Here is a 25,595-nt window from a genome sequence, read left to right as displayed (position 1 = left end):
AACTCTCTATCTTCCTCTGATGACAGGCGGCTAATCTGGAAGCCAATCACTGTTAATTTGTCAGCCGCTGCAATCTCTGTGCGGTGCCGTCTTTCTGGCTTCCTACATCTCTCTCCGACTTGCCCTTTCTGACATTGTTTGTCACTGTTCTTTCAATTGCATGCAGTAGATTACATATTAACTTAGTGGAAAGGTACAACAAACACAGTTTATCAACAGGCAGCAGACACCAACACTCAGCCACACGGTCAACCCTCATATCGTCATCTGGCCTGGGGGCAGCTTCAAAGCATGCATGCTTGACTCTCCACGAGCTGCCACCACTAAAAATAGGCAAACAGCCTTTTGGGTTGTGTTTCAACCCGACGGCAACAATACCAGGAAAGAATCTGTATATGTGCTAATTATATCCATACACACAGTAAATGGCAGAGTGAGCACACGCGCACAAAACCACACACTGGGACCTGCGGTGTTAACCCTGTGAGAGCAAGTCGCACATGCAGACACACACACACACAAACAGAGGAGCAGGTGTGTACGTGTCTAAACACGACTGCATGATAGACCTAGCAGTGAAACTGGAGCCACAAGCTCAGCAGCCTACAGATCATCCAGCGGCTTTACTATGAGATGAGGAAGACTTCTCCTCCTGCGCCCCAACAACGTGCCGGCTCCGCAGCCCGTGTTTTGTCTGATTGACACATGGAAACATCTGACTGTAGTTTGTGGTGTTTCTTTATTGTGCAACTCTTTTGTCAGTAGCAGCAGCTGCTTCTTATGCAGGTTAGAGGACACACAAAAAATCTTATCTGGATTTTCTTTTTTGCAGACAATCACCCAAAGGAATGTCTTGTATCTCCACATGCCTTCAGTGCCCAGTGTTGCACACATCAGAGTTAATAGCCAGAGCTAATCTTCTCTGGTGCTCACACTCACTGCACTGTTACTGCCAAGCGTGTTTATAGTGCAGGAGTGTGTACTCGCCTGTGTGAGTGCCCAGGCGGCTGCACTAACTTGGAATTCCCCTAAAACTACAAGTCAATTTTATGGATGGCAATCTGTAGGCAACATATAATAAACCGAAATGAATGGGATTAAAATACTAGAAGGTCTGAGAACCGGAGGGATCAAATTCCCAAACAACATTCCAAATGTCCAACCAGGTAATGACACAAGAGAACAAGAGAATAAGCCCGAGCCCAACCAACCTTGTGTTTCCTCCTCGGTCAGTGAATGGGAGAGCACAGGCAGTGGTAGTAGGCGGCTGAGGCAAAACACATGTCTCTATTTCCCTCTGCTGCTCGCCGTCTGCGCTCAAAATTCCAACACTGAGTCCCGGAGAGAAGACGAGAGATTCAAAGAGAAAGAGCGGGACAGAAAGTGAGAGGCAGGCAGCGATCACAGGGAACCAGTCGGTCCACTTGTCCCTCCAGGTTGTTCCAGCAGAGAGCAGATTCGCTCGGATTCCTGCCGGCCCCTCTCCACGTCTGTACCGGTGTTCATCAGTGAGAGAAGAATCAACAGCTGTGAGTGTATATGTGAGGGGATGTGTGTGTGTGTGCGTTCAGAGAATGAGGGTGTGTGTTTGTGTGGTAAAGAAGCTAAAGGGACCACGTGATGCAGGCTTAATCCCCCGCCCACTGGCTAGAAGCACACGCACACACGCACACACACACACACACACACAGAGAGAATGATTCATGCAAACACACATGCACACACAGGCTGCTGGACCAATAAGAGCTCTGGCTCACACACACTAATCACCCCTCCTCCTCCTCCCTGCCTACTCCCGCTCTCTCTCTCTCTCTCGCTCTGTCTGGTCTACTCGTCTTTTTTTCCTCATCTCTCTTTTTCCTCTGATCCATTCACTTTCTGCTCTCTCTCCCACATTCCACAACCCTCTCTTTTTCTTCTCTTTATGCCTTTCTTTCACACACCCCTCGCCACCCCCTCCGGGGCGACTGTACTAAAGGTCAGTGTTTAGGAGTTTGTCTCACTTATGAGCCGCACAACCTGCCCACACAGCCACTCCGGCTGCTGTGGATCAACGTAACCTGTCGCTGCGTTGAACTGAAACACCAGATGCCATAAAAAGTCAGGAGGACCCTGTCGGAACGACTTTAAAATGGAAACGTCACAATTTAATGATCCCAGGTCACATCCCAGGTCAGAGGTCGGGGTCGGTCCCCAGAACAGCTGCTGGCAGTGTCTTGCCTGGAGGAGAATTCAGTTTGTTTTTGTTTAAACTGCACCCGTAAACTACAATAGTGAATTATTACCCAGCCCAACTGACTATAGGACTAATCCAAGACATGCTGCCACATGCTGTAAAGTAGACCTTTGATTCTTTTACCGGCCCAAAAGCAACTGCAGAGAGATTTTTGTCGAAACGGAGTGAAAACAGAAACCTTGGTCTTTTGAGGACAGGATGGACAGTGAAGACAAGGTCCTTTGACGATTATCTGAACCCAGCCCGCGGAGACCAACCTGAGCCACAGACCAAGGAACCACCGCAGTAACACCACATATTTTCTCTTGTAAAATTAAGCTGCACAATGTCAAACACCTGTCAGCCAAGCCTGAAGGGACACTGCTTGATTTTCACTGCATCATACTTCACCTGGATTGTTCTGCAAATTTACATGTGGATCTCATTCACTTACCTAAGCTGCTTTGAGACATGCACTAACTCTGGATGTTTTCCTGAGATTTTCTGGAGGGGCTGCATGTGAGAATGCAAATGTCCAAGTCAGTTGACATCAAGACATTTTCCAGCCCCCCCCCAAGTCAAGTTTATTTAAAAATACCCACGTGAGAATAGAGCAGAAAAATTTCACAGCCGACAAGTGTGTGTGTTGTTGCCGTTTCTAAAGCCTGACGGACGCAAAACTGGAGAAATACAAATATGTAAAGATGAAAAAGTAGTTTCATACACGTAGTACACGCCGACAATGACACCAACTTAGAAAGAGGACAAGATTCGAGAGGTTTTGGCGATAAGGGCAGACACTAAAATAATCAAACAAGTTGCAGGGACTGCAGACACTCGTCAGACACAGGGTCTGCCCAGGCCAAACCCCTTATCTGAACACTCTGGAAATGTTGCAGTGGTTGTAAAAATGTCTGACCCCGACTATCAGCATTCTTAGTTTATGAAAGGCAAACTCTGAAAAATGTCCAGAGTTCATGTCTGAAAACGGCTTACGTCATAGTCATTTATATTACACTTGATTTAAGCCTGAGAACAAGCTGCACATAGGTTGGATGTATATAGGTTTGAAGTCAGCTACAATTGGTTCTACTTTTATAAGAATAATTTAATAAAAACTCCTAAATATAAAAATAAAGGTACTCTCTTCATGCAGCAGTCAGTGCTGGTATGTGACCTGCTTTCTCTCTTAACGACGTTACTTATTAACTTTGAACTGTCTTTTAAATCTGTGTCACAATATTACTTTGGCACTGAACTTATATTGTAAAATATAACTTTTTAATTTATCTAAGAGGAGCCGCAGATTTTCGTGCCAAAGGATTTTGCCTCCGAGCTCCCAGGTAATGAACCTGTTGGTGTTTACTGTCAGCACCTGATAGCTTAGATAATAAGGAGCTTTCATTTAGGCTCCCGCAAGAGAAACTGTAAAAACACTGCGACGCCAGACGCCATCGGATGATCTGTGCTGATGCTGAACTTCGGCCAACATTAAACTTTAGCCCTGCACTGGTTTGAGAAATCAGACTCTGAATTTTCTCCTTCCGCTTCTACGACTGTGCAAAGGCAGATTTCATGCAAAAACACAAGGTGGTGAGAGTTTTGGCAGGCAAGTGGGGAACATAAATGTGCTGATTGTACGTCACGATGGATTAAATTGGTGGTGAGAGAATGATTAAGCAAAGATTAATGGCCGCACACAGCATGAATTCATGTTTAGGTGTGTGTGTGTGTGTGTGTGTGTGTGTGTGTGTGTGTGTGTGTGTGTGTGTGTGTGTGTGTGTGTGTGTGTGTGTGTGTGTGTGTGAGCCAACGGTGAAAATGAGAGGGACTGAGTTACTGACAGTTAACAGCTCAGAGGTGAATCTGCACAACTTTGCAAAACCTTAGGTGCAGATTACAATACTAAGGTTTTTAATGGTTTAAACAAAATAAAATAAGAAATTTATTGTGTTTTTAAAACTCTTTTTTCCGGATAATAAATGTACTTAAACTCTAAGGACACAAACCCTCTACCCTCAGAGACTTAATTGACTTCAGTTGATAAGTGATTGAGTGTGACAGGCAGCAAAAGCTTGAAGTGGTATGAATAGGACTGGGACAGCACACTGCGCCATATTACATAAGTTTGGGGCTTTTTATTGTAAGTTGTTTACTTTCTTCACAGCCAAGTTGCTCGAGGGACTGACTGCCTGATATCACCATGTTCCTGGTTCAAGTCTTACAGAGAGGACGGGAGGTTATCTAAAAAAAATGTGCTTACTCTTTTTGGATAATCATTATGCAAAGATAGAAAAAAAAGTAGTAGGACAAGTAACACCAACTTTGACTATGACTTTTGGGTAAGTCCCATTGGCAAAGTCTGCAAAATGCAGACTTATAGAGTGTGTTTAAGGTGCTCAGAAAGTCTGCGTGGGAACCCTGTTGCAATTTACGACTGGAACGCACCTCAAAGCCTGGGAGTCCTTGAGAGTTGACAGTGGGACTGAGCCTATTTCACTATAAAGATACTAAATGTTATTTACTGTTGTTTGCTGTGTAAATGTTTTGTTCAGTGTCTTCAGCAGACTGCAATGGCAGATCACATACATCAATGAAGAGACCTTTTCAAGAAAGAGTCATGTGCTGTATCACCCACTCATTCACTATACTGCACAGTATAGCGATAACTATACAGAGCACTACATAGTGAGCTCATCGGGAAAAGAAAAAATGCTTTTGAATGCTACTCGATGCATTTTCTCTGAGCCAGTAATGACGACCTTGTTGCAGGATTGTGACAGAACAAAAAGGATAAGGTAAAAAACATGTTGAATGATCATCTTTAAATGTAGAAACAAACGTTGTGCTGTGATGTGCTGCTCTGCTTCCATTTACATTGAAACGACAGGTCCTGCCTCCCTCGCTCCTCTCGTCTCTCTGCCACGAGCACAATGCATGATGGTATACATTGCTCAGTTAGCGACCATCGGTTGTACACTACTTTTCATGATGCATTGTGGGTAACAATGAGTGCACTATATAGGGTATAAACTTCACTAAACATTCTGACAGCACTACAAAATGGTAAACTCATCTAGATAGTGATTAGTGAGTGATTTGGGAAACAGCCCCTGTCACACTAACACACAAACCCATGGTGATATACATTTCGCAGACATGATCTGGGAGCTGCTGGCGACGATTCCTCTAAGTGGTATCAGATGCATGTGGAGGAAATAAGTGGAGTGATCGCTCAGGGGGCTGCAGCTGGTTTGTTCCAACAAACAGGAACTACCATCCTGCTGTCGCCACATGACTTACTGTCTTCACCCACAAACTGAGCCCTCTGCACAAATTCAGAATAATAGGAAATGCTTGCACTCTATGAAATTTCATTACAAGCGAAAGCGCATAGAGCACACTCCTGTATGAAGTAGCTGGAGGGGGCTGTTTCCGATTGAGCATGGTCTGCAGTATAATGTCTTAAAGAGAATATTATTCCTCACCAGTGCTGCAGATATGCAGAGACTGGTGGTGAGCACTGTGGAACAGAAATACACACGCGATGGAGTCTGCAGATTTTCAGTGCCACCTAATGCTGACGGAGCAGATCTTGCTCATTAGTTTCTCAAGATGCAGATACACCGTTGCAGTGTCAATTGATTTCGATCAAATCTGCCAATTACACTGTAGGACACGGACAACTTTGTGCATCACTACACTACACAATACAATGGAATGCAGCTTACAAAGTTTTTATCAGTATTTTTTCTTTTTTATTTGGTTATACCTAATGTGTGGTAATAAACATTGAAACTGGTCATGTTATTGTTACTTAAACAGCAACAGGGAACACATATTTCTAAATGCTGCAATATTTTATATGTTTTAAACTATTTTCACTCTTGCAATGGACTGAGATAATTTAATATATTTATCATGTTGGAAAACTGTAATTGGTTTCTGTTAACATAAAACATATATCTGTTCAAATTAATGACAAAATGTAAACATACTTTTAGAGATTTCTGGGAAAATCACATCCGACAAAAACAGTTAATGTTTATTTTAAGAAGTTGTTTTGCTCCTTCAATGTGCCCGTTTAATATGTTCCAGACTTAGTTATACATTGATGTTGGTTCATAACTCAGCACTTTATGTCAAACTCCTGGACACACTCAAACAAACCTGCATAGTACTGAATGCACAGACTACAGCCACAGGTTGTATGTGTTCATTTATCAAAAAAAGTGTATCTCTTGTGATTTGGATTTTACACTCTGCCATAATGTAATGTCAATAATATTTCAATTGTTTGTTTGAAAACGGTTACAAGCTGTCTAAGCACAGGGAGGGCTAAAGCACAGGGAACCCATCGAACTGAGACATTTGGTCTCAGGACAGTGTCCAGGCAGCTGCGTCTCACTGGTTGATAACAGCAGGCTTGTCTCTTAACAACAGGTAATCATGAGCCTGTGGAAACCTAAATTACTGTTATTGCTCTAAGTTGACTTATGTGACATATAAGAGACAAAGATAGACTAAACCCAGACAGACGAGTGCGTGCTTGATACTCTACTGTCTCCATGCAACCGTTATTGAGTCTGATGATTGATAAGTCCTTTGCACACCACAGTGCTCTTAAGTAAGCCCATATTTCTGTGGAAGTCAGCCCCTCCTTGACCCCGATGATAAGCTGCGGACAAAAGAAAAAACCCAAAAGAGAGGAAGACCTGAGCGTCAGCTGGGCTGAACGTACGCTGGTATCCATTTACTGCCAAAGCCCTGCTATCAGCGTTCTGTCAGCGTTTCCCACCAAGCGGCGAGCGGTAACAGGAGAAGAGCGAGGGGGCACGTTCACTGATGCTAACTGTTCAGGAATGTTCAAACACTTGAGCTCAATAATGGGAATTCTGAGCTTTCTCCCCAAGTACAGAAATTCGAGAGAAAAAAACTGACCGACAAGCGTGGGGACCCCACAGTGGGAAATGGACAGATGTGGTAATTCTTAAGAAAATAAAACTTGTTCGTTCATGGCTGTGAGGCAGAACCTTCGACATCTAAGAAGTATTTTTTTTTCACTAAGTTGTTTTGACTAGTCTTACTTCAAACACCATTTTCCCGCATGACGCAGAGTTCAAGTTGATCCCTGGAGGATGGTATAAAGTCACACCCTGGCCTCAAAAATAACCCTGTGAAACAGCTTGTCAATTTATACATTACATCCTCGACATCATGAGTCGAACCTGCAGGAGACATTTAGGATAGAGCGACTTCAACTGGTTTTCACCAATGGTTCCAGACAGTCATGGCCCCAGTCCATGAAGTGTCCCAGTCGTCAAAGACAGTGAGCAAGCAATCAGGAGCTGAAAACTAATCTGATTACTTTTCATCTAAAGGATATGAATAATTTCAATCATTGGGTGATGCTTATTTTAACCTATAACAATAAAACCAGTAAAGACATGACAATGCCAACATACAGCATGTGGCTCTGACTTTAACAGCATGTCTTCATTGAAAGACCACGTGTCATTGCTCTCACCACTTTAAAAGAACAGATATGCTCCTATTTTACTTAATACAGCCCACACAGGCTGTCTGACAGCTTGTGTGTAACCGCAACTAGCAGCATATTTTTAAGCTTCAAACTTTTTTTGACACATGCTACAGTGATCATGTATTGGTCTATATGGGTGATCCAAGATCTGTCCAAAGGCTGTACAATTTCGAAGGCTCCTTCAAATGCAAAAACAAATATGTCCATCCATTCCTGAGAACTGTTGATGTCAACCAGCTAGCTATGCGGGTGACTGAGCATAAGTACGTGCAGCCACTCAAAGTAGATAATGATGCAGTGGTAAGAGTGGGACGAGCTGTTGATGTAAATAGGAAATCCTCCATCGATCAGACTCTAGCTTTTTCGGATGCCACATCTTGGTAGACGGTTTTCATGTTAATGAGTAACAGAGAAATAGAGGAAAAGCAAACAATAAGGTTCACAGGTTCTTGTTGAGTTCTACTTATCAGCCTTTATGACTGCCATTGTAGTGGGTGTTGCGATGCGGGAAGATCAGGCCATCATCATTTTTTAACCCTGCAGGGGCTGAAAAAAATATCCCATCACCTGGTGTACAGATGCAAACACACACATACGTGCACACACCCACTGAGTGTAGCGCTGTCACTCCACAGTTTATCCGGCTCTTAACAGCCTGTCTAGTTTTACGCTTGTATGGGAGTGATCCTAAGTATCCACTAATCCGTGTTTGAGAGCAAATGTTTAACGCATTGAGACGCGTTCAGATTCACTTCCTGGAACGCTCACCGGGAAAAATGCTGTCACTGTCTGAGCAGCCGTCTTACTTAGCAAACACACACACCATTAAAGGGAGGTACTCGAGTGTGACCAGGGGAAGTCTGACTCAAGCCTCAGGTAGAGAGATAACAAAAAAATCCAGCAAGTAACAGCGTCCTTGATGTGTGTGCGCGCATTTGTGTGTTTTCACTGAGTTGTTGTTAATACTTCATTTCCTCCTGATGGAGCAGATGAAACGAGGCATGGCGAGGACAATGGGAAGTCACCGCCCACCAGTTACCTGGGTCAAGTGTGCTATTCCAGGTCAAGTTGAACAACGGCTGACGACCACTTCTGTGACAAATTGCTTCGGAGACACAGAGTTTCCCTGCAGGAAATTTAGAACATAAACAGGAACTTTTCCCTCATCTCCAAGTGCTCATAATTAAAACTATGACAAAACAGCTAATAATAATGATTTCATCTTTAATTTTTTAAGTGACGTTATGATGCTTGTATTTTCTATCTTGTTAAAAAAAAAGGTCATCAAATAGACTGAGACAGTTAAAATTTTCAGTAAGTTGAATTATTTTGTTTCCTGTCAAAACTGTACTGTGAAAGAATCAATGAAGTTCAATAATTTGATTCATAATGTTGGCAAAGCGTGTAAGTACAAGTTCATTCAGGCGCTCAACAATGCATTTATCTGTGCTGTATATTGTATGTGGAGGCCCTGGACTCTTTCTAAGCGCCATCACTCCCACAGCATATCAGATAACCTCATACACACTTGCATGCACCTTTCCCACTCCCTGTTCACAATAGAAAACCACACACACACCTTGAGTCAACACAACAAGAGGACAAAAGTGGATAATAGCATCACCCCCTCTGGATGTAAAAACTGGTTTTTATACATTTATTTTCAGTCAGATTTCCTGTTGATACTTTGATAGTTTGAGTTTAACTTTATAACAATTTTATATTAGTATGAAAAACGGAAAGGAGAACACAAAAAAGAGAGATATTTCCAGAGGTAGCTCTCCTACATTTCCTTTAGTCCTTGGTTGACTTTCTGTTGTCAGATTTTGAAGGAGCCATTGGGACCAAATTGAACACATCAACATGTCAAAAGACATTTCCTGTGACCGTTCAGCCCAGAATGACCAGACACATTGGAGCCAAAACTGTAAATGAGTGTGGCACATTTGGCGTTTGATCGAATGAGAACCCAGTCTATCACAAATTCCACACAGTGCATGACTACTCACTGAAACAAGGACATGAAAGCCAAAGTACTGCGATGCACACAAACCTTCACGAAACAAAAAAGTGCTTTGTAGCTCCACATCTAGGCCAATTCCTCTGAATCAAAGCCGTGAAGGGAAGAGATTGTCCACTTTTATCTGTTGCACTGAAAGTTACTGTTCGTGGAGCATGAAAGAACCCAGTCACCTTCAAGGGGAATATGTGTGCTTGCATGTGTCGCTTCTTTCAGACAGGCACTGAAGTCCTGACATTTACCTGAAAATATCTGGAGGGGCTGTAGGAGAGAACTCAAATGTCCAAGCAGGTTGCTGCGGACATTAGGTTATAACTGCTATACACTGTTGTTTGATTCCCACTGATAAGTGGTTCTACGTTTTTCTGCAATAAACATATTACAATCGTCAGATGAGAACATTGAAAACATTCCGTTGTCCATACGCCAAATATAAAAAAATATATAGCTTGCAGCTGGTTAGCTTAGCTTTGGACTTTGTACTTAAACAAACTATACAAAAACTGTCACTGACCGTTTGCAGTAATGTCACCAGGACAAGGTAAATTATTATTTAACATTTAGGTTAATTGGGGCTGCTCAGTTAAGTCTTTCCGAAGGATCACACAATAAACCCATGTGAAATACAGGAATAAAGGCTGCCGCTGCCACTGACACACACACACACACACACACACACACACACACACACACACACACACACACACACACACACACACACACACACACACACACACACACACACACACACACACACACACACACACACACACACACACACACACAAAGTAGGCTGCTAATCACCCTGTAATTATAGCAGGCAATGACAGAGCCACAGACAGAGCTTAACAGGCTCCTGTTGCTTCAACCACGCAAACAAAAACAATCCATTTCCAAGTGTTGCAGCTGCAAACTGCTACCGTATGTCATCTCGTCCAGACACTGGGCTTTTCAGTCGGGCAGCAGTTAAACAGCAGAGCGCCCTAAGCGGCTCCATGGCTACACAACACAAGGTCGTTTTACAGACCTGTGCTGAATTAGCGTTGGGCTGAATTACTTGTCAAAGCTCTTATTGAGATCAATGCCTGATTGAGGGAGACGGAGAAAAACATGTTGATTCTTGCTGCCGTTACTAAGCCCCGATGGTTCCTGTTAACAAAAACCCTTCATGATACTAGTTTGAGATTCAAATCACTGCAGGTCTCTGTACACCAAGCCTCAGCTCCAGGTCCGGCCCTACTGGCCTCTGATGAACTGGATTCACATCAGCGGTATCACCATGCTAACTCTGTAAATACAATTTTTCACGCTGGTCAGCTTTAGACTTGCACGTCTTCTCCCTTGCAAACTTACATTAGGTTTGGATTATGCTTGATGAGAGCTACTTCAAGCTACGCGTTGTCTGAGCATGTTGGAAGCGTTTACAGTTGTTTCCAAACAGTCACAGTCTAAGGTGGAGTGATAGCTTTGGAAGGGAGATGTGATTTTTTTTAAAAAGCCATGTATGACTAATTTATCAGATATATTAAAGAAATCAATATTTAGCTTTCATGAACCAAAACTGCAGTTTCCCTTTGGTTGTAATAAAGTTTGTACAGAAGAAACTTTAACAACTTATATAAAACTTTTTATATTTATAGCAGTAGCTCATACAGACTCTGCAGTAGAGCACAATAATCCACTGCTGTCCTGGATTTACACAAAATGGACAAGCTATTTTTTTAATGGTCGTCTCAGGGGCAAATACTTTGTCCCTATTCCAGTGACAGCTGATAGTCATATGGGAATGAAAAGTTTAATTTTGCATTTTGAGGAATAAATCAATATGAAGAATGATAAAAGAAACTTTGTCTTTAATGCCACAACAACCAAAAGTACTGCATTTTAAAGCAAGGGTGTTGCACCATAAAGCTCAGAGGCAAATTTCGCAGGAAAATGGTTTCTATAACAATCCCTCCATAACAATCTGAGCGTCTGTCTGCACCAGTGTGAACACACACTTTGCCTGAACTGACATGTGGGAACAAACAGGCAAATTACCCATCCAGCACAAGGGGATTTCTGTGCTACTCTGCTGGAGTTGATACATGCTGGTTGAAATCCCTGACTTGATGCAACAACCCTTCAGAAGGGACTGGCTAAAGAAATAACCAAGTCAGTTGTTATTCATTTTTTATTCATACAGATTTACTTAAATATTAAGATTTAGTTGGACTTTGAGTCAAACTTATAAAGCTGCATATAAATGGACCAGTGGTCATGTGAATCCATATGTAACTGATTTACTTTTCTGTGCTTTGAACAGTTATGCAACTGACAACAAACGAGACGACTGCAGCAGCAGCAGCAATGATCTATCATCTCAAGCATGCACTGAGGCAATGTCCCTGGATGTGGCCTTTTTGCAGTAACTATCGCCTTTTCATTGAAAGCCACAGTCACAAGGCAAATCAATAATTGGGCTTTTAATAACTGTGTACGTTTTTTGCTTTGGGGGAGAGTACTTCTTCGAGAAATCTCTGGGAAATGAAGCAGAAATTCCCCCGCTAAGAGAGAACGACATTCTTTATCTCACAGAAAAGATCTCTTAGCGCCGACTTGAATCTCCGCTGTAATAAATACACACAATAGCTGGGCTGTGCTCCACGTTTTCACACTATACGGGATTAGCAGCTGAGAAACGTCAAGTGTTTGACCCCGGGTGATGAGGTGGGAGTAGCAACAGTTTTGTAACAACATGAAACGCTGAAATACAGCACAAGCGCTATGTGAAGAGCTGTCAAGTTCAAGGGCTCTTGGTCAGTTCACTAACTTTCTTTCCATTTTTCGAGACATGAGACACAATTCCATTGAAATAAATCTAATTCTACATTTATACACTATAAGAAATCAAATTATGAAGCTGTCACACATTGTTCTTGTTGTCAAGTGGCGTTGTACTACTGCTGACTGGTGAAGGGGCGTCGGCTAGAGGGCTGGCGTGTGTTTGGGGACTATCCATTACACAATCCTGAGGAAGCAGACGGATTCGATATGTTGGGGTCTGTGTGTGGATGAGGTCATTATGCATGAGGAGAACTGTGGTCCTATCACACAAGCGCAAACACACACAGAGGAGCATGAGCACATTAACAGTCACACACTCACTGGTTTCTATGGCAACTCCAAACAAACAGTCCGAGCATGTGGTGACCCCACCCCGGGAGAAAAAAACAGCGAAACCAAGACACCGAGACAAAAACAGAAATAAAAGAACAGAAAAGGACATTAGGAGGATTCTGCAGCACCACATGCTTCATTTTATGCATGCTCATAGCTGAGACATTAAGTAAAAGATCACAAGCATCGAAAAAAACTTTACCATATGGAAGTGTTTACCCCTCCACATAAAGATCATGAACCTTTAGCTTAACCATGCATTCATATTATATCATTCTTAAAGATAAAAGCTCCACGGCTTAGACTTGCTTGTTCAGTCACTTGGAAAGACTTGATTTCACAAGAAGGCAGAGGAATTGTGAAATAACCTCATCCCCCGAGCATCTCATGGGCCTCTTTCAACACTCAGTTTAGAGCCTGAATACACAACGACCACACATCAACCAGTGCCCCCGCCAAAAAGGCCTTTTAAATCACCTTAGAGCTCCAGAAACCAAAAGAAACAAACCAACAATAGACGTGCAGCTTGTATCAAAGTCAGGGTCGATTATTGAGGCTTAGCAACTTCCAAGTTCAGTCGAGGCTGAAGACGCCCACATCCGCACATGAAAAGGACCCTGGCATTTAGATGTTTTGTTGGTTGAAGAAAAGTCTGAACGATTGGCATTTTCCCTTGTGTTTTGCAAGTCTATTCTGTCTAGGAAATTGATACTTTTAACAAATAGGAATTAAGGAATTATGTTACTACTACTAAATATTGTATTCTTCCCATTTAGTTAAGTTCCTGCCAACAACTGTTGCTTACATTGATGAACTGTCTATTTTGTGATAGCACTAAATGGGCAAACTAGCATCTTAAGAGCCACTGAAACTCGACTAAATGCACTTGCGTAGTTAAAGGATGAAGCTGTGGATTCCTTGCCGTACTTATTGTCAACAAATCCTACAAAAAGACCAAAACCAACCATCTTTGAGTCTGTCTCATAATACTTTCTGACGTCTGTATTCCCCCTCTCATCCCCCAGACTACTGAAAATGTGCACAGTCTCTTTGATGGGTCATGAATAATGTACTGATATTATATAAGCTCTGCACCATAGTTTTGAGCAAACTTCACTCAAACAGGCATAAATGGTGCATCTGTTGGGGACTATTTTTCAGCCGTAGCTTAATCCACAATCGGCAGTCCATGGTATTCATGGTACTAGGATGGTGGGGCCTGTCATATTATCCATATTCAGTTCTGTGACATGTCACAGTACAACAATGTGATTTGTACCGCTGATGTATTTTTAAAGTAGCACAACAGTCATAAGATTGATTCTTCCTCTTCTTGATGAAAAGAAGCCAAAAGAAAATTCAAATCCAAAAACAGCAGTGAAACCGATTATTGACCAATCAAAATGAAGATTTAGCTGATTAGTTAACGAAGCAAAAACTGGCTTAAGAATCTTAGACATTTAGGATATGAGGGGATAAAAATCATACAAAAGCAAAATACTGAGTTGTTTTCAAGTTCCAAGAGCTGCTCATTGGGCAAGACTTTCTGGACTAGAGCCAGCTGTGGATCAAATGGGTGGTCGCCAAAGACTGGAACTCATCCAGGGGTGCTTTGATGAGTTGTTGCTTTATTTGAAAGGACATCTCAGCATGTCTCTACCACAACAGGAAAGGAAACAAGCAGAGTTCTTCTCAGAGAGTTACTGAGTCACTGAGCTGTGCTTTGACCCCTGGTATCACATCTGACCGTTCAATGGCAGGCTGTCAGGACAGAGTGAAAAGAGAGCCGCCAGAGTGTGTGTGTGTGTTTCCGGGACTGCCGAGCACAAGCCTTGAGGGTTGTGACACAAATCCATACAAAGCATTCATCATGGAAAGGAAAGTGGCAGCAACCGATGATGTTGACATCCAGAAGGTCTGCCATCTAGCTGCATAGGCCCCTGGGGTTCTCTCTTTCCTTGTCAACTATTCACCCACTGACCATCGCTGTCAGGGAGAGTCCAACAAACATGGCTGAATTTAAGTGAATCTAAACCACTGACCTTTTCTGAATGGGCCAAATTTGTTGCACTTGCTGTATTGTAGTTGTTACTACAGCCAACAAAGTTTAATGACCTAACTTTAACTGCACTTAGAGCATGGAACAATGGAACACCACTACAGCTAAAGCAGGATTTCTAGCATGTATTAAGTACTCAGAAGAAAAGTCTTGTTAAACTGACTTCTAGCTTTGTAAGTCCACTCCCCAAAGTCATCTTGGAACACACATAGTCTGCATGAGGCCAGCACATAACAATTAGTAGTGACCTAAATGCCTTAAGCATTACCATTTTCATCAATGTCGGAATCAGGGTTCAAATGTTGCGTTTTAAATTATTATACATACATAACCACAATAACCCCAATAGCCCACAAAATAAGATTCTTCATTATGCATCAATATTATTATTACCAGCATGGGCACAGTCCTAAAAGTGATTATTGTGCAGAGGCACTTTGGGAAACCGGGACCTCAACATGTGTTCAGAAGTCCTGGTGCAATTTAGGCTCCATTTCACCCATTTGTGGTCTATGTAATGAATTCTATTCATCTGTTTTAATCGCTGTCTCCTTATCACTGTTATTTTCTGACTGTACAAATGTGTGTGAAGGAAGGACAAGCTTCCTGTCAGGATGTGGGGTCCAGCAGTGGGACAGTGGCATATCGCCAGAGGTCAGAACTTTTGTCTTAAATCTAGTGTGCCAAAGTTAAGTGTGTGTGTGTGTGTGTGTGTGTGTGTGTGTGTGTGCGTACGTACGTGCGTGCGCATGCGAGCGATGGGTGCATTAATGTGCAATCGCCCATGTCCTAAATTGCTCTGACCATTGGCTGATTATACTTTGGTTGTTTCATCAACTTTGGGAAATTCTTTGTTAACATCAAAGACATTTCAAACTCGTGCTCTATTTGTTTTTTTCATTCATGGACATAGAAACAGCAGAGCTCCAGATGAACCCGAACGAGGCCAATTATCACCATCTCTCCTGCAGGTCCCGAAATATAAAAGCTTCAAACGGTGGAAAGAGGTAACTGAGGAGGTTGCATTCTATTGTTAAAGGGATATGGTGCCATTAAAAGCCATGGGTAATTTAAGATGTCTGATCTGTCCGTGTCTTAGCCCGTTTTAAATTCTGCAAGAAGAAAGATTGCAGTTCAGATTGTAGATGGTGATAACATATTGAGCAACTCAGTGTCTGTGGCTGTCGGGTGTATGGGGAAAAATTGCAATGTTCCCGCTATCACATGTTGTCCAAAGCAGATTCATGCTTTCATTGGCACAATCGTACTTGTAAGCCATTGACAGAAGACAAATGAGCACAGCCAACGCTTTCCCATTTTAGAGGAATTGAATTGGAGACTGAATTGGGGGGCTAAACGTACCTCACATGCTTCCTCTAGGTAATAGATGCTATAAATTGGTACAATGTCAAGAGACCAAACTTCTTTCTTTATAATTCTGTAAATAAATTCATCTTCATTACCAGCTGTCCAGATGTGGATGAGTGATTTGTGTGAACATGTACATGTGCCAGCATGTCCAGCTGTTTCCTCACACATCCTTCACATTCACACTCACACACCAGATACAAACACTAACTACCATCCTTCCTGATCAGGAAGAGCTTAAAGGATATCCAAAGAGAAGCAGCGTATTATTGTGGCAACGTATTGTTCCTGACCAGCAGTGTGTCGTATGACTCACAGTCACCAATGAGACCTAGTGATGCAATCAGGAAGGACAACTTTGAGGCATGGCTGAACCAAGTGACAACTGCAACAGCTGAGTGCTGAATTAAATGTGCTCAAAACTTCTGTTCCTCATACAAGTTTCTAGGTGAAACTCCAAATTCCTCTTCAGTTTCATATGCAGTGATAGTCTAAGACAATTGATTTTGGAAGATTTTATATTGATGTAGCTTTGGGACATGTCTGCTCACCTCTAAACTGCCAGGGGGGTTAAAAAAAACAACTGTTATCTCAAATCCAAGCTATCAAATCCCCCGTTGGACTTTAAGGCCCTAACCTTGAACTGCATAACAAGCTGGGTTTGAGTCTGGTGATGGATCTTTGTTGCATCATCTCTTCATCTTCAGTCATAATTTGATACCATGCATCAAATGTCGATGGAGCTTTGGTGTAGCATTCAGGAGCTTCACACTATTTTTCTTACAGAAGAAAAATACTGACAGTTTATTTTCATTTTCAGGCTACAGGACATGTTCCAGCTCTGAACTTGTACAAAGCACATCAGTGGTAACTCATGGTGTCCACCTGACTTGTCTCTGACACCTTCTAGCTCTTTAATCTACTTGGCATGTTGACAGGCGGATATTTAGATTCTCCAGTTGACCATCACACATGTCGGGTCCCACAAAGCATCTAGTGACAGATATCTCAAAGCCACTGTAGAAAGGGAGGCCTTTAAAAAAGGTAGAATAAGAGCAACGCAGGCAAAGAAAGGATTACACAACTGATGGAGGATCATAAAGCGCTAGGGATTATCTTTTCAACTTTCAGGCTTAGAAGTCTGATCTTTTTCCCGCTGGGATAAAGATTACTCAGATGTTAATTCAAGAAAAACTCCTCCAGGCTAATGGTTACTAGGAACTTGTACAGCTTGTCCCTGTGCATCATTGTCAACTCAAATTGGCTCAGCTCAGTTGTCTGAGAATTTCTCATTTCTAAAACTGAGATGAATCAAGAGACAAACACATTTTATAGAGACAAAAGTCCACCTGGGTCAAACTTAGACTTGTGCAGTGGATTTACAATGAATACCACTGAAGGAACAGTTCAAATTTGCATATCATGTTGGTAACATGTACCTGGGGCTTTAGTGTTAAGATAATCGTCTGCTCAGCGCTGACAGTGGAAGCAATCACTTCCTATGGTTAAAGGCCTAGCTACTTCAATGTACGATTTAAAGTACCGTGTGGTACTGTGACTTTAAGTACTGTGAATTAAAGATAACATACCCATACTTCCTCTGAATGGGCACATTTTAAACTAAGGTAGCTAAAAACTTCACCATCATGGTTCATCTTGGCTGGTTCTTACTGCCTCCCCTATATATATTCAATAACTGTTTCGCAGATCTATTTATTCTGAACCTGGGGAATGATGGTTGGATTCACTGTTTCTGATAATTCACCCATTGGATGAGACATTTCACACACTGATGCCTTTACAGTTCAAGCTGGAACTCTTGATACAAATATGTATAATCTTTTTCCTTGACCTCTTCAAGGAAAATCAAGGAAAAACCTTGAATGGAATGCCTTATCTCCTGGACTACACATTGACGAAAACCCTTTGACGGATTGATGATTCAAATATATTTACCAACTTCAGCACACGGGGATGATATTTCCAGCTTGTCTTTACGAACCCAAGATGAACCTTGGAGTGGAAATGTGTTCATATTTTTAAATATCCTCATGAAACCAGATGACAACCTCAGTAAACTTTTGGACATGTGTTTCCAAGTAATAGTTTTAATTTACAATACCCTGCTGTTATTTTAAACATCCCAGCTTCACGTCATTGGTATTAAGGAATGCAGCTGACCCAAGGCACTGATGTCATGTCTCATGTTGTGTCAGCTTTGCAGACATGCATTGTAATAACTTAAACTGGAATTGGACACTTGAATCTATGTCAAAGGCCACTACCTTTTGGGAGGGTACATTGACCCAGGAGGTAAATGTAAGGTCTCGTGTTAGGTCTCAATTAGCCACCGATTTGTTGGTGAGGCAGGTAAATGCCAGGGATCCCCCACGTTGTAGTGTCACTTTCAATTAGAAATGATCAAACGCAGGGAAATGCAGAGAAAAAGAAAGAAAAAGGGGGAATAAGAGAGATGGAAATGGAGAATGACCTCACTGAAGGCCTGTTGCCGCAATCTCTGTCTCCTGGTTTACGATGAGGGGAGTATCAGTAACAAGAAAGATCACTTTGATACATTTTTCAGCTGCGCAAGGCGATACCACAACTATGCAGCATGAAATTCCACAACTCCCTTTTTTCTCCCTCAGGCTCTCCATCCTCCAAAGCTGACAGCACCATTTTCATCCCTCCTTCCCTTCCCCCTGAGGTGTCCTTACAATCTCCTCATCCATTATCTCTGGTTATTAGAGATGGATATGACAGAAAATTGGGGACAGAGTGGGAAGCACAACACAGCAGTTGGCCTGACTGTAGATAATCAAGCAACTATAACGTCAGATGGTAGATGGGGTCACTAGATACAAGGAAATGGAGACTTAAAATCTTTGAACTTGAGGCGGTGACAGAGGTATCTGATGGAACACTGTGAGGCCCCTTCCTCTGGCTACAGAGGTTGTCTTGGCAAACCCTCATACAGACCAGGCGGTTTGGTTTTTGTCAGCGACACACACACACACTCATGCAGAAAAAAGTGTTCTCCCTGGGTTAACATCCCACACCAATATTCCATTAAAGTCGTACCTTCTGTTTAACCAATCAAATAAAAACGCCCACCATCTCAGCAAGACGTCCATGGGTCTGGTGTTCAAAAAGAAGCATGAAGGGATCTTTCCACATTTAAAATGAAGGCAAGGAGGAATTATGAGTAGTTGGTGGGCGATGTGCAGCATGCCTGTGAATTGCACATGGAGGAACTAACGTGAACGGCCAACAATGCTGGATGGCTTCAACAGTCTGATTGTCCAGTTAGTAGCGTCTGTGCGTCTTAAAAAATAATTCAATATCTTAGTTTACTGCAACAGTAACAAGCAAAATATTTTGAACACAATTAGAAAAGTTACAAATTTCATCATGTAACACATTTTACAGTTGAAATTGTATTTCAAATGGTTGCGATCTCTGTGATTTTAAGGCTCTTTAAAGCCATAAGCACATTATCTTACGAGATGTCTTAAAAGTTTGCATAAAATGTGCTTTTCAGTTTGACAAACTGAAGCTTTCCTCATCTATCTACAGCTCTCTGTCCCTCTCTGCATCCCTCCCTCTCTCCATTCCTCTCTCGCCTCCAGCCTGTGTGTGAACCCATCCGTCTCTAATCCTCCTCTTGTACGGCTCACTGAAACCTCAACGTTCATTTTGCAACTCTTTGTTTGGCATCCAGTTGAGGTTGTCTAGTCTCTCTCCCTCCTCTCACTTATACTCTCCATTCACCCCCGCATCCTCCATTTCCGTCTTTCAACCACTTCCGCTCTCCCTCCATCCCCCCGGTCCCTCAATCCGTCTGTCCTCCGCCTCACTCGTTCCAACCCTCTCCCCTCATCTGTCTTTCATCTCCTTCCTCCGCGCTCACACACTGTCCACGCTCTTTTCTTACTGAGAGGACAGTGCGGCGTCCTGGCAGCTCTCCACCCTCACAGGCTGGGTGGAAAAATAAACAAGTGTCCACATGTTCTCAAGGAATTTTAATGACTTCCATAACTCGGGGTTCTTTACCTGCCAAACCCCAGGCAGTGTGAGGGAAGCAGCGGCCTCCAGACAAGTCAGTTTAGCAGCACGGATGACGAGCATTGGGAGACTGGGCCAAGTAACATCCTTTGAAGCGTTGAGCGGGATTCCAATGGGCTGGAGCGTTCTCATACAAGAAGCCATATAGACCAATTTATGATGTAAAAATGCAGAATTAAAGTTTCAACTAAAACACACATCTTACTGTTTAATAAAAAATAGAATGTAATATAAAAATACTTGCTATGATGGCAGCAATGTGCCAAATCAACAGTAACGTGCAGATGACCGATTTCTCTCTCATTCATGCAGAAACACTACTTTCGATAACGCCCCAGGGAAGAGGGGGGAATTAAATGCCCCCTTGTGTTGTCCTGGTACAGCATGCATTAGATGTGCCGTGTCATGATCAATTCACCCCTACGGAGGAGGACCACTGCAGGAGGGCCAAACCATGACAGTCTTTGTCCTCAGCTGAGCTATGTCACTGCACTAACTTGGTTTGCTATTTGACAGGAATCACAAAAGGAAGCACCATCTATAAAACTATGCTTAACATAGTAGTTCTGTAGCTGTGGTTTGCCTCACTCCTCCATTACAGCTCTTATTTTAATTGAACTATTTTCAGTTACGCTCTATACAAACACAACTATAAGGGCTGTAGAACAACGCAGGTGAGCATGTTGGATTTGGGAAAGTTACAAACATTATACCACGGAAAGGGGGTTTCAGACGCCAACTAGATGCACAGATGCCTTGACGTAGACTTCTATTGTGCTTCTGCTATTTCTACTTATTTATAAGGTTTCCAATGGCAAACCTCGAGAAGACTTTTATTGTGAAGCAGTAAGGGCTCTGATAACTGTTGAGTAAAGAACGACATGTGGCGGATATCACAACCATATGGAAAGCATAAAGCATAAGGGGATCTTTTCCGGTGCAGGACGGTGTGCGGTGTGTGTATAAGATATCCACACATGATTTGGTTGTGTGTGAGTAAGAGACACCACCAATGTGCACTGACTGAGGCGCTGGAGAGGCCGACCGGCTGTCAGGTGAGGAAACTCTTGTTGGGAGTGTATTTTAATAGGCCCATGACCCGTTGGCTGTCAGGTCATACTCCAGTGACCTGACCTGAGAGGAGACAAGGGGTTGATGGAGGTGTCTGTCTGGGGTTGAGGCAGGGCAATAAATCTGTGGACTTAGTCAGTCAGGCTACATATTGAAACCTTCTTAAAAGAGCGAGGAACAAAAGACGAACCAATGCATTCAGTAGCTAGTTAATTCCACAGTTTCTAACTTTTGATATGAATGGAATTATTACTCAACACACCAATCTTTTTAACATGAGGCTGCGTTACATCTGTGCAGTTTTCTCCGGCTTGACCTTCCCATCACCTTCATTAGCGCCCCATTACAACATTAGACATCTGCTATATTGTCAGAGGTGGGGAACCCGCTGGCAGGAGCGCTGTTTAGATTTCTGATCTCCTCAGTTATGCGGGACCAGCTGCAGAGGATATGGCAATATAAGGGGAAAACAACAGAGATTAATAACATCTACTACCGCTTACACACACTCCCAATTCAATCACTTATTTCTCCCTTCATTCACTGGTCTTTTCCCCACCCCTCTCAATCCGCACTTCCATCTACAGGGTTGTGACCCTCAGCCCATGAAATTGATACGTCATTCTGTGTTGCCAAAACTATTGAAACTCACACACTCACACAAATTCTGTTTTCTCTCCCCCTTTGGACCCCGTCCTCTGTCATGCATAAGGCATCTGGGATGTGTTCTCCAACTTCAAGCCCACAAGGGTTAGATCATTTTGGACTGTGGAACCACAGACCGCCCCCCACCTTCCTTTCTTATACTTGTAGTCCTCAGGTACATGCTGTCTTTAAAACTCCCTCCCGCCACCACCCGCAGTGTTTCCAGCAAACCTGATAACAGAGTCTAAGATAAGTGAGTACAACGAGAGAACAAACTGATCATCTCCTGGCTCTAATCCAGACAGGAAGAAGAGGAAGCTTATTTTACAGCTGAGATACGAGTTAAAGAATAACAGGATTCACAGTGAGCGGGAACCAACGGAAACTAAAAGAGGATAATGGTTTGAACTGAAACTTGGAGAGAACTTTGAATGACAAGTTGGATTTGATTCCCTCAATAGTGAATGGCGATTTATTTCTTTTAGCTATGCCCAGACTAGAAACAGCAGGTGCAACCGTTTGAAATATACCTAGAAGTAGTACAAACTATTTGAAAATGTCTCAAACAGACAAAAGACCAAATATACAGTAAAGCCATATCAAGCAGTTTAACCCATATCAAAATACAACACAATAAAGCCTGAACATTTAAGTTTGCAGTGAACAGTATGTTTACCAACCCCGCCCCCCATACTTCTTGTAACATCTAGTGGGACTTAACGCCAACACCACTGACTTAAACTGCACATTTTCTTTTTAATGACCTACAGGAAACTCTGTTTAAAAAGACTGTGGCACAGCCTCTGCTTTAGTAACTGTTTGGTTAAAGCCAAACATCAAACCACAGCTGGTTCCAGCTCTGAGATCTTCAGCTCCACTCTGATGCAATCCCCTTGATGGGAGGTGTGGGATGTCAAACTGAAGTCCCTACTCACTGAGGTCTACTCACATATCCACTTCTGGACGGGAGAAACCCCATCCTGACTTCATAAATTACTTCCAGGTTTTAGTTAAGGAAGGGGGAGGGAGGGAAGAAAGGAATGATAGATAAAAAAAGAGAAAGAGATTCAGGGGGAAATTGGATTGCTGTGTTCTCAGCCTCTTTGCCACCAGAGTCAATATTTGCAAGGACAGTCAATCTTTACCACTGAATGATGAAATCACAGTTTTTGAACTTCTAATAACAAGGTTCTGTGCAGGGGTTTTGCAGCATTTCCCATGGATGAACTGTAAGCTTGCACCTGTGTGCTTCTAGCTGGTTTGCATGATTCTCAGTTATGCAGGAACTGACAAGGTCAGAGAAATTAAAGCATTATCCCCCATCCTCCCTTTTGAACCTGCCACACATCAGATCAGTTTCAAATCCCTGCAGACAAATTTGACATCTGGAACACACGGATAACTCTTCAAAAACATTCCTCTTCTTCTCTGAAATTCTCACTTTCTTAGCAAAGCTCAAAGTGCAAGTTTTTATTATTGAGAAATTAGCGCTTAATATGGCATTTTATAGCAACTGTGAAAGTCAATGGGGCCTTTACCATTGCAATAACAAACTCATAAAACACCTTAGTTCACTAAGCACTTCTACAAGAAAAACTAAAATGGCTTCAATTTGAATCACTTGCCGAGTAGATACTTATTTGAGTAGATTGCGTCAGCATTAATAACTAATGCTAACAAACGTCTTTTTCCAGTTTTTGTACAAACAAAAACTTTCCCCCTAAATCCAGCTGATCTGGTGTGAGACACAAGATTATGTCTCTTGTGACTCAGCAACAGTCTGATATTCTCAATGACAAGAAAAGGAGGGAAGCTGCATCCAAATAAATGTTGAATCATATTTTTGGTTGAAATTCCCATTACTAGCTATATCTAGAGATTCAATTTTTCATTTAGTATTTAAGGTCAAAGGTGAAATACAACTCTTAAGATTTATGGCCAATTGTAGTAAATGCGTGTACAGTGATATTTACAGATGAAAAGTGACATGAGCCCAAAAGGAACTTCAGCATAATGGAAAGTAGAGGTTGGTCATAACTGCTGGGGGGAAATGTCCTGTTGCACCGCCTGAGTCATCTGGTGGTTTCTGTAAATACAGCTAACTATTTCATTTGGTGGAAACTTTAACTCATAGGCCGTTTCCAAACTTGACCTCTGGGTAAAATCCGGAAAATTGGCGATGGGGTTTACCCGCAGTCTGCCTTTCACACATGTACAACACAGCGGGAGGTTTTCTGCACAGACGCGTTCACAACCATCAAATCATCCACATTATTCAGGCGAAGGGTGGAGCAGCCGGGTGGAGCAGACAGAGGCAGGAAGCGACGCATCATCTAGCCACTGAAATACTGTCTTTTATTCAGATACAAATTTAAGAGAACATTTAAAGAATTGCTATTTGGTCCTGGTAGCCGATCAGAAACTAAAACTTATTACTTACCTACTATTAACACAAGTCTAACAGGTCATGAGAAACATGTAAGCAGATCCAGTCACTTGGTCAAGACAAGTTCAGCAAAGCTTTCCCATGAACTCTGACCTGGCCAGAGCCATCTATAAAAGTATGGGGAGAAGTTGAAGCCAATACTGGTTTCACCCTACAAGCCTCAACCCACTGTGGTTGAAAGCAACTGGGCCCCCGGGATTAGAAGGGTCTGACCACTGTGGGTCACGAGCAGAACCACCAGACATTTCAATAGGTATTCAGCCAGTTAACCGATATTATCAACCAGAGGATTACACGATGGATATAGTTAGGACAGTTTCTCTTTCTAGCACAGATCCTGTCTCAACACCCTCTCAGATATCAATCCAACACTGACTGCAGATGCATGAGAGGTCCTCAGTAAATCAAACATCAATTCAGCATCCCAGCATCAGTCTCTTTTCAGAGGAGAAGTAACCGGCCTGTACCTTGTAGGAGAAGACAACAATGAGTCAATCAGTCTATGTCAACAAGAACGTTGAAAGAAAACAGAGGATATTGCCCTGTCCATGGAAATATCAAACTTTTTAAGAACTCATTGCTTACTAAACAAAATTATCCCGACTGCAAAACGTCATCCACTTTAACACTGCAAGTTCAAAGTTTGCAAAGAAACCTGATCGTGGAGAGTTTGCGGCCCCATGTGTGCACCTGCATTAAATCTGTAATGTGTGCTGTCCTTTTGTCAAAACTCACGTTTAAGCCCCTCAGTGGGACCCGGCCCAAATACATTTGGTTTAACTTAAGAGTTGGACCACAGCGCTCCGTCAGACCCAAATCACAATGATGAAAGAGGAATGAAAAAAAGAGTCCGAGCTTTTATCAGCCAGTAACTGACGGCTATAATTTCTTCACTCTTTGGGCCAGTGTATGACGACAGAGTTTATTGAATGTGCATTTTTATGCAAACGATTTAGGACAAGTTTAAAAAACACACACACACACACACACACAAACCACTTGGGG

General features: G+C 42.4%; 1 protein-coding gene across 8 annotated transcripts in view; it reads right to left on the bottom strand.

Moving 5' to 3' along the window:
• The window catches only part of add3a (adducin 3 (gamma) a), a 105,204-nt gene that overhangs the window by 41,521 nt on the left and 38,088 nt on the right, over positions 1–25,595 (bottom strand). Inside the window, exon 1 of one of the 8 annotated variants that reach the window (XM_047343817.1) lies at positions 1,212–1,588. The exons of the other annotated variants lie outside the window; for them this stretch is intronic. The gene's annotated coding sequence lies outside the window, so the exon portion shown is untranslated. Of the gene's footprint in view, positions 1–1,211; positions 1,589–25,595 lie in introns of those variants that run through there. 8 annotated transcript variants of the gene reach the window in all.

The sequence above is a fragment of the Hippoglossus stenolepis genome, chromosome 2 (genome assembly GCF_022539355.2).
Source record: "Hippoglossus stenolepis isolate QCI-W04-F060 chromosome 2, HSTE1.2, whole genome shotgun sequence".
NCBI lineage: Eukaryota > Metazoa > Chordata > Actinopteri > Pleuronectiformes > Pleuronectidae > Hippoglossus > Hippoglossus stenolepis.
Note: the sequence above shows the minus strand (reverse complement) of the source record. Positions and strands in the feature narration are given on the sequence as shown.